This window comes from Takifugu rubripes, chromosome 17, assembly GCF_901000725.2.
Source record: "Takifugu rubripes chromosome 17, fTakRub1.2, whole genome shotgun sequence".
In the NCBI taxonomy this organism is placed as follows: Eukaryota; Metazoa; Chordata; class Actinopteri; order Tetraodontiformes; family Tetraodontidae; genus Takifugu; species Takifugu rubripes.
In genome coordinates, this window is record NC_042301.1 from 10131136 (window position 1) to 10141296 (window position 10161).

The following is a 10161-nucleotide window of genomic DNA, read 5'->3' on the forward strand; positions in this document are numbered from 1 at the left end:
GGTTTCAGGTGCTGACTGTTCTGCCTCCTATCTAAGTGGGTACAGCTCAATCCTCATATATGAATGAGTCGTCAGGCTTTTTATGAGAATGCTCTAATACCAGAGAAGTTGGTTTAAATGGAGAGTTGAGGGCCTGAAGGTGCAAATGCTTCAGTAGGGAACCAGTAAAGACTCATTAGCAATTAAGGAACATTGGAACCATATTTTACAGCAGGTGGTTCTGAACCGATGTGTCCAGCCGGTTAAAGGCCATTTAGATGAACATATGTGTCTTTCAGAACCATGGGGCTCCTGATTTGTTTGTGATTATTCTGCTCTACTGGGATTTGGCCCCCAGCGTGATGGCGGCCAGCACTCTGGCCAAAGTGACCATGTTAGATGGCACAAGCTGTTCTGCTGCAATTAAACACATTTCAGTTCCAGTGTCGGGTTACTTTTTTGGCTCTGATGCAGAGCTCCACATTCAGCGTGCTGTTAAATACTTATGAGCTCATTTGTCTTGAACAATGGCGCGTGCCGCTGTTGATTAGGCTGCCGTTGTACCGCTGCGGGTAAAACAAAGTCCTAATCTTCTGGAGGCAGTTGATTGTTGGTGCCTGCCATTGTTCCACTAATACTCAACATTCACATTGGGGTGGTTGGGGCGGGGGGGGTGGTAACTTCCCCAGCAGCTGAGATTTGAGTTCTTCCTTGAAGCTGCCACCAAGATAAACACATTAGCTTTCATGATCAGCAGCCTGGGGGGGGGGGGTGCCCTGTCAGCCGTGTGGCCCTGAGGTTACTCTCGACCTGAAGGCTTGAAAACTAACCAAGCACATGCGATACAAGACCACAAACTGTCATGGGAAAAGGCCAAAACCAGATAAATGCAATTATTATTGTCAGATACAGTATGTTCGCATTGCTTGATGGGTCAAGCATGTGCTGGTTAGCCAGTATTGAGCCAATTATAACCCTTCTTTTGATAGTTATAACACTGAGATGAAAAGTTACCACCTGGGAGTCTGAACGCCTTCACCCCCTCTTTAATCACATCTTAGGTACTTTAATGTAAAGTACCCAAGATTCTCCACCCATCTAATGGTGGCAGCAGACCTGATTTTATATGCAACAGATAATAAAATACGTGTCCTGAGGCGTCCTGAGCTCTGACCTGCAGCAAAGAACCCGGTTGTTTTTAGAAAAAGCAGCAGGTTACTCGAAATCAGTTGAAAAGAGCGCCCCCTACCTGTAACATCAAAAGAGGAAAAATGCAAGCGAATATATCTCTAAAAGAGAGGAGGAGGGAGGAAGGGAGAGAGACACACACATAGACCTTAATACCTGTTGACCCAAAGCCATTACAAAAATGGAAATTCATTACCAGCTGCGTCCGGACTCGTGTGCGTCACGTAATTGAAATGCACCTTTATGCCCCAACAACGCCTCAAAAAAACAAGGTATTAAGCGGCCCTGTCTCCTCCCTCAAAGTAATAACAAGCGGATATTATCACATACAGTTTTGCTTCGTTTGATTTTGTGCGTCATAAATTTGATTCATCACGTGATTGACGATTGATTATCACCTGATTGATCCTTCACCTTATTCCATTTCTGGTCATGGTGCATGGTGGCCGAGGCGGGTCTGTACAGAAACTCCCAGAGAATATTTACCCTTTTCAGTAAAAAAGCAATTCACAGAACACACTCGGGTTGTAATTAACCAACGTTTGTCCTCAGCAGAATAAGAGCAACAGGAAACAGGGGAGATATTGCTGCCTTTACCTTTTCATGCATCCACGGAGAGCGCGTCCGCGGGTGTTCAGGAGAAGAAAGTACGTTAATCCGTATTTCGGAGACCTAGTTTTAGGATTCTTTCCTGTAACTCCCCAGCCTCTGCGGGGTCTCCAGCGGGGAGGTCTGATATCCAACAGATTTTAAAGCCAAAGCAGCAATCCGGGGTTCAGCGCGCTCCTGGTCTGCATCTTCCCTATTAACGCGCTCGCTTTTACGCACCGCTGTAAATCAGGAAAGGTCGTGCCAAGAGAAAGAACAGATGGACCGAACACCAACGGCGCGTCTCGGAAATCCACGTGTGTGTTCCGTCCTCCCGACCTTTTTTTTTCCCTCTTGTGTTCACCAGTAGAGTTGCAATCACAATTCTGAGCTCATTAACGCCGTCAGGTGTGACAGGAGACCGACGCGCTGCGCCCCGGTGGCTGAAGGCTTCCGCATGTCAGTCGGTGTGGTTGAACCTCTCAGAAGAATGGGGGACGGTGAAGACGCTCTCCTGGTCAGCCCCTGTTGCCGCGCACCCACGCACCCTCTCCAGGTGGTTGAACCTCCTTCTCCCGGTGAAATTCAGGAAATCAGATAAAGTGGGTTTCGACGTCCACCGCCCCCGCGCGCCTCATCTCTCCAAACTCAGGGAATTTCTGCAGCGCAAATATGATTTATGGATCAAGTTCAGTGAAGATGAACCCCCACAAGCCTCAAACTACACTTGCCTGGTGCAGTGGATTATGGCTCCGCCGCGTATTTCCAGTTCGGCTGGATGGAGCTGCGCATCAACAGTTTGGTGTCGCGTCTCAGATGTCCGCGCAAACCTCGGTCTGCTCCACAGGGGTGTAAAACCCAATGAATAAAAGAAGTGATGCGGGATAGAGAACCTCGGGGGCACCGGTCGTTTCTCCGAAACTCGCGACCACTTGGAGATATGATGACGTTTAAAGTCAGCTACTGTGTTTGAATCTAAAACACGAGTCTCCGTCAGCACATGGAGAGGTGGGAGGCGAGAGGGCCTCTTAGGGGTGGGAAATGAATAATTCAGTAGGGGAGGGATGGAGAGAGAAAGAAGGGAGGGAGAGAGAGAGTTTTTTAAAAAGACCCCTCAACAGAAGACGACTAGTCATGGGCCTCCACTGCACAGTGACCCCCACATTGTGCAACTCAGGGCCAAAATGTACTGGTTCTGATATCTGGAGGTGATGTGCAGATTTTTATCACACTTAAGGTGTCTGAAACAGATGTCCCCCACATTAGGTTGAAGTGGGGTTTGGGGGGGTTGTACTAATGGGGTAATAATTGATCATATTTTCATGTTTCTGGGTGACCAGGTTGATTTTTCTTACTTCTTTTGGTTAGAAAGTGGAGCCACCAGCACCAGCGTACCTCAGCACCCTCCTGCTGCCTTTCAAGCACCTAAATGGCACCAAGGTGAGCTAAGATGCACCAAAGGATGAAAATCTTTTTAGGGTAATCAGACCTGAGGACCATGCAAAGGAATACTTGGAAACAGCCCCAAAGGAAACCTCCCCTAAAGAGAAATGTTTAAGGTTCTGCTGGCAGCAGTCTGAAGGTCATGAAGGTCATAAATCCAGCCGCTTCCATCATCCACCCTCAACCTCTGGGGTTTTATCGTCCTTGGCTTATTCTCAAGGCTGCTGCATCAGACAGCCATCAGCTGGTGGTGGACGGTGGACGCGGGGAGTCTCCATGTTTGTCCTAATAAACAAGACGAAACTCAAAAGCTGCACTGGTCTTATGGGGAAAAGCACACACACCCTCACACTCTTCTTTATCTCAGGCAGGTCAAACACATGCAGGGAGACACAGTAGTGACAGCACAGTTTATCAAACTCTTATTGGATTGTATTTCACCTTGCCCCCTCACCACCACCTCCCCCAGCCACTCACCACCTCCACCACAAGCAGAGCACTGAAGGTCAAGCGGTCTGTGACGCTGGTCAGAAATCCCACCCATGGGGGCAGAGCGCTCCTTGTGCAGCTTGGTCACGTTGCAGCTGTCCGCTCAATGTCCACTTGACTGTTTCAGGTCCTCGTCAATGCTGGAGCGCCGGGGGATGGAGGACAAAAAGCTCTGGAGTATTCTGAGCAGAGTGACGCTGGAGAAGACGAAGATGAGCTTAAAGCAAAGGAGATCTTAAAGTTAAAGCTGAAAGAATCTAGGAAGAGATGCTGTCCACATGGGGAGCTGTCCACAGCTTCACAGCCAGAGATGAAGACACTCTATGAACTGTGTGCAGTTATTGTGAACATTGATTCCACATAAATGTGCAGAAATCGCTCTGATTGAAAGGCGCTCAGCCGTGTCAGCGCAGGTGAGATGGTGGTCGGCTTTACCATCACTGGGTCACACTCGGTGATCAGCAGAATCGGCCAGGCCATAATTGTTAGAGAACAGAAGGTAGATCAAAATAAATCTGTTCCACTCCAGTCGTCGAGTGTGTGCTCGTGCTCAGGGGCATTAGCTTGTCACATCTCCGGATCATTAGTTTTTCTACGAGTGACCATGCAAACACATAATCTGTGCACGACAAGAGTGTCCTATCTGTTTCATACGCATCAACATCTGCATGGTGTCATGTTGAGATTAAGGTTTTACAGTCATCACTAAGGAAACAGCAGCATGGTTGCTAAGCAAATGGTGTTTATCAGAGTTTATAAAATGCTACCAGGAGACCTGTTTCATTCAATTTTAAAGCCAGTTGCTCATGTTTATGCTCAGGGCACCAAATCTTTTAGACTCTATCTTTAAAGTAAATCTGTTTTCTGACACTCACAATCACTTATTGATTATTTTTTAGAAATGTAGGTGCAACCTGTTTTGTATTTCCTGCCAAAAAAGATACATTTTCAAAAGTAAATACCAAATTTTAGCCTCCCTTTGCTCTCTCACCCTACAGATTAAAGGGTGCACAAGCAGCTAAATTTAAGGGGACATGCGGAAATTCCTGCATAATAAATGGAGCAGTATTTTGACATCTTAATTGCAGCAGGTAGATCTTCACGTATGTCCAAATATCGCAACCTTTCTAAGGTGAAATGCAAAAGAGACGAGGAGCCTCGATATCGAAGTATCAGAAAGTTCCTTAACATCCTCAGTGCCTTGAAAGTCAGTGATCAGGCGGACAGAGAAACTCAACACTGCACCTGTAGATAATGCAGAAAAAGGAATTCCTCCTGCAACAGGTGACAGCACAGAGGAGCTGTGGGTCATCTGAGGGATTCAATAAACTGTGACCGAAGCAGAAGCGCTCTTTTACGCTTCATCTGACCTCGGTGAGCAATTGTCTTCAAAAGCGAACTATATGAGGCAGAAACAAGTGAAAATGGCATCAAACTTCTGTTTCATTCAAAACTTGAGAGTTTTTATGTGAAACACCTGAGCGTCTCCCTCCATCTTCCCCTCCGCTGTGTGTTTCTGACCTTTAGTGTTTCCTCCGAGACGGACACGGAATATAGGACGGAAATTAGAAATTTTGGATTTGCAACAGCACAGAAAACGCATTTATATGTAAATACAATATATATGTGGTCAAACCTTTGCTGCGGTGAAGGAAAACTAAAGCTTTCTTTCTATACTGGAGGATACCATGAATATAAATGTATCCAAAGTCGACAAACATTTTTCAAATGAGTTCTAAAGATGCAGCTTTGAGGCGATTTTTGTTTCCATTCACAATGACACTTTGTAGACGGTCCCTGGATGCATGGTCGGTGCCACAGCCTTACATTTGTTCTGCCTTTGTGCTCCACAAGTTTATTGTTCATTACTGAGCAAATTGTTTTATACAAACTAGCATTGTAACATAGCAACACCAGCACTAACAACTCAGAAAGCCAACAACAGCTTCACAGAACTAAAAGGTCTCAGCTGAGGGGAATTTGTTGTAGTTTACTTCCGCATTCACACTCTGAGAAGTGTGTTCATGAATTTTTACTCATCCCTGGCCTGTGTGCAAATGCCCAGGAGAAGAAGATGTATCCACACGGCAGTAAAGAGGATGAAACACCATCTCCACCATGAGAACCAGTGGAAGCTGCAGCCTGGACAGAAAAGGTTAAGGAACATCAGGTGAAGCCAGTCAGGGCCTGGAGGAGAGTCCAGACAGGAAGAAGCACCAGGAAGTGATGAAGCCATGTCCATTGTCATAAGTCATGCACAGACAACGCACATCATGAAAGCAAGTGTGCACGTTAAGATGGTCCTTTATTCATCTGGCACAGTCTGAACCACATGGTGGTGCAGCAGTTAAAACAGGGACAGCAAGAGAGAGAGAATGAGTGGATGTTTGTTGTCCTTCTCTGCCTGTACAATCACAGCATCCCTCAGATCCTCACACAGTTCATCTCTGTCCACTGTGGCAGGTGCGGTTCCTGAGGAGGTTCCCCACCTGTCTGAGCCAGATTAGAGGCTCCCTGACTGGGCTAATGGCCACCACCACTACCTCATCACCCAGGGAAGCGGAAGCCTCAGTCTGATTCATTGCCGTCAGTCGGCTACAAGAGTTTGTTCTCTGCCACTTGTCCTTTTAAATGGGCTTTCAGGGCCAAAACCAGTTGGGGAAGCAGTTGGACTTAAAATTCCATGACTCTTTGGTTGCATTTGTTTCCCAGTGGCCTTTGTCCATCCAGAATTATTTTGTCCATCCAGAATTCTCCTCCTTTTTGGGGAAAAATTGTTATTTTAAGGTTCAGAGGCTCCTCTCTTGTGCTGATATGTTTACTCATTTGTGGAAAAATGAGCAAAAATGAGAAATCCTTGTATCTACTTCAGGGATGTCCAGACCCAGTCCTTGGGGGCTGAATCCAGATGGGATTTCAATCCGATGCCTGGACAGCTTTCACCTGAGATCCCACTTTGCTTGATGAAAGCATTTTCTGCCTAGTAGGACAGAAAACCTGGCTGGACCAGGGCTGGACGCCCCTGAATTCTGCTTCCACCCTTTGAGTCTTCCTGTCCTGCAGCTTCCATCTCTGGACTCTCGGTCCTGTGATTTAGTAGACAGAGAGCCTAAAGCGAAGGGACTGAACGCCAGCTCAAATGTCAGCCACTTCTTACTCCAAACACACACCTCTCATATTTATCCTCTTCTCCTGACATTTAAGGGTCGGCTCTCATCTGCTCTATAATTTCTCCTCATCTCAGATAATCCAGCTGTGTGAGAGGTTAAGGATGGTGGGCTGAGTGTGATGTTTACAGGCACATTCACGTGACGCAGGGGTCATAAATGGAGCCTCGACGGAGTTAAATGTTCATAATGAGACTGCATAACAACCAGACAGCTGTGCTCCTCTGTGATCTCACAGATGCTCAGAATGTCAGTGGGAATATTATGAACATCATAATTAGATCTGAGCATTGTGTGCAAAAACCAAGATGATGGTTTTGGTTGATGTTAGCGATCAGCGTGCCTCTCTATGTGCTCCTGGAGTCATTTTAACTGCGTGTCGGTCTGCTTGGTGGGAGACAGAGGCCCCGTCGGTAGGTTGTTGTAGAAGCACCATCTGTCTCTTCTCGAAAACAAGGGCAACGTAATGACCTGGACTGGACAGACCAACAAGGTCCCTAAGAGGGAAGCGTGATGAGTAAAGGGGGGTTTAATTAATGACCGTGGAGGGACGATGTGAAGTGTCTATTCTTCAAATATTCACTAACTGCTGATTGCAACCAAAAAACAGATACAGAAAAGAAGTGATTATTTAATAGCCTGGATTTTTTTTTTTTTTTCAGCGCTGAACAAATTATTGAGCGTTATTTTGCGACCATATAATGGTGCTTTACTGACACCTACTAGCTGATATTAGTATTGCAGCAACCTTGCGTTTTATTAAACTCTTATTCGGTGTTTTGAAAATACTTCTTTCAGTTGCATTTCTAATTATCGCCACAATCAGAAATGTATTAAAGTATATTATTTATGGACGGTAATTTATACAAGAAGGGAGCGTTTTAAACCTCTCCGTGCTCACGGGAAGATTTTCCTTTGTTGGCAGAAGATTGAATAAATTGGGTTGCTGACAAAAAGGGAACAGGGCAGAGCAGTATATCTGTTTGTCTACTCTTGTGTTACTGAATTCATATGTAAGTGAAAGAACTGTTTTTAGGTTTGTTTGTTTTTTTGGTGTTTTTTTAGTTACCTTTAATTAAAAATCCAAAATGAACAGATACTTGTTCCATCGGTATCATAACTGTTTTGTTCCACTGGGAGAAACTTTGTTGAAACCTCTTGCTGTGAAACTCAGTCCTGTGATTCTAGAGGTTCAAAGACTCTTCTGAGCTCCAGATGTGCATCGATGCTGTGGTTTGATTGACAGTTTCGCTGTAAGCTCAAGGTTACCCACTTGTGGACAAGGAGGGAATCCAGGTTTAAGGGCATCCAAAGACTCTTAAACCAACGATCAACTCAATGTGGAGGTGTTGAATGTAGAATGTTTCAGTCTCAAAGCTATCCCACAGACTCTCTATCCCACAGACTTCCCCCTTTGAAGATCAGCTCATTGCAAACATGCAGCACGTCCTGAGCGACGCTGCTGTATCAACATTCAGCCGCCGCCTCCGCTTCGTTCACATCCTGACAGAATGACTTTTTCATGGCTTTCTTACTTCCGTTTTGTCTTTCCTCTGAGTCATTTCTTTCTTCCTGCCTGTCCCTGATGCGTCAGCATTTAGGAGAAAGAGGGGGGAAAAAGGTTGGAGTAAACAGAATGAGACAGAATTGATAGAACAAGACGGCTGGTGAAGATATTATAAAACCAGAGTAAAGCGTTTGTGGTCAAGCTGAAGCTGCTGACTGTTTTTACCTGGATTCTCCCCTGAAAAATGTGGTCACCATTATTTACAGATCACTGTGTTGATGCTATATAGCCTAGGTCTTACTAACCCTCACATATATGCCTTTCAACCCCAACCCAATGTCAAAGTGCACTGATTTCCCCATCAATGCTAGAGCACCACAGGGATGTGTGTGAAGCCCAGATTCATACATCATTCAATGAATTCCAGTGAGCCAATCAGCTTCCAAAAATGTCCTCACTTTGGTAGTAGAAGGGAGATTTTGCAAGAAAACACACAATCTGTCTCTTGAACAGATGATGATGACCAGCAGCTTCTGTAGCTGCAGTCTTTAGACCGGCTCCATCATTAGCATATTAATATCTGCACGGCTGCATCTGCAGGTCACCTTGCAAAAGCTCTCACAAAACAGATGATTCTGGTCACACTGTCGGTATGCAGAGAAACACCTACGAGTGCACCACGTCCATCCATCACTTCTCAGTGTTGGGGGAGGGCATATTTGCTTTCCGGCACTACCACAGGATCAAATCCAACTCAAAAATGGACCTGAACATTCACTTCATGCCAACCGCAGAACCTTGACTGCTGATATCAGTGGCAGCCAATGGCGCACTTCCATCCTTTCACCCTTCATGCCATTTCTGGCCTTCTCTCCTCTGACACTGAGGACTTTCACGTTTAATAATAAACCCACCCAGAAACATGAGGGATGGATCACCATGGATAGATGGAGGGATGGAGAGAAATTTTAGGGTTCATATTTGTTAAATTGTAGCATCTCTATTTATTAACAACGGTTAATAAAACAGGCAATTCCAATTTAGTAAAAAAAGGAAGGCCGTAATTGTTGAAATTGATAACCTTTTTTTCTTCTTCAGCGTGACATACTGCCCCCATGTGGCAAAAGCATTGTTAGCAAGGATTTATAGCAGCGCGTTTTTGGTTTGAGCTGACAATTATTGATGAGCTGGTATATAAAGCATTAAAGCAGCCAGAATGGTTTCATCTGACACACCTGAGCAGGTATCTGGACTTGGCAGGGCAAATATCACCGGGGGAAAGAAAGATGCGATAATCCCCGAAATTATAAACTAATATATTAAACCGGACCAGCCCTGGGCAGAGGCGACATTATCTGTTGTCAAATATTTTCTACATTCTTGTATCATATGTCAACAGTTGCACAAGAAACTATGGTAAATACAGTATACAAGGGAATATAGCTAACTGAAAAAAACTATTCAGATTAGACTGCTTAATCAAGTTGTCTACAGGACACATTAAAGGTAGAATAATTATTTCCCCCTCAAAATGATACATAAGAAAATAAACAAACATGAGCATTTGTATGTATGTTTAATTTGATTGCAGGTGGAGACTCAAGCACAAATTAAAATACTATTTTTTTTTTACTTTGATTGTTGTTCCAGATTTATTCCATCTCATCGTGTTTTCTTTTCTTTCATTTCATTAATATTATACATTAGTACATTTGTTCGTAACTATTGTGAGTATTTCTCAAGTATATCCTGAGAATTCGGTTTTCGATGACGTGCCTCCGCGCGACCGTGGCTCCGCCC

At 44.9% G+C, this 10161-nt stretch overlaps 1 protein-coding gene across 1 annotated transcript in view; it reads right to left on the minus strand.

Moving 5' to 3' along the window:
* Positions 1-2166, minus strand: part of LOC101074957 (voltage-dependent T-type calcium channel subunit alpha-1I-like) — a 92301-nt gene extending 90135 nt beyond the window's left edge. The window contains 1 exon segment of the mRNA XM_029850636.1: positions 1765-2166. The gene's annotated coding sequence lies outside the window, so the exon portion shown is untranslated.
* Between the last annotated feature and the right edge of the window lie 7995 nt (positions 2167-10161).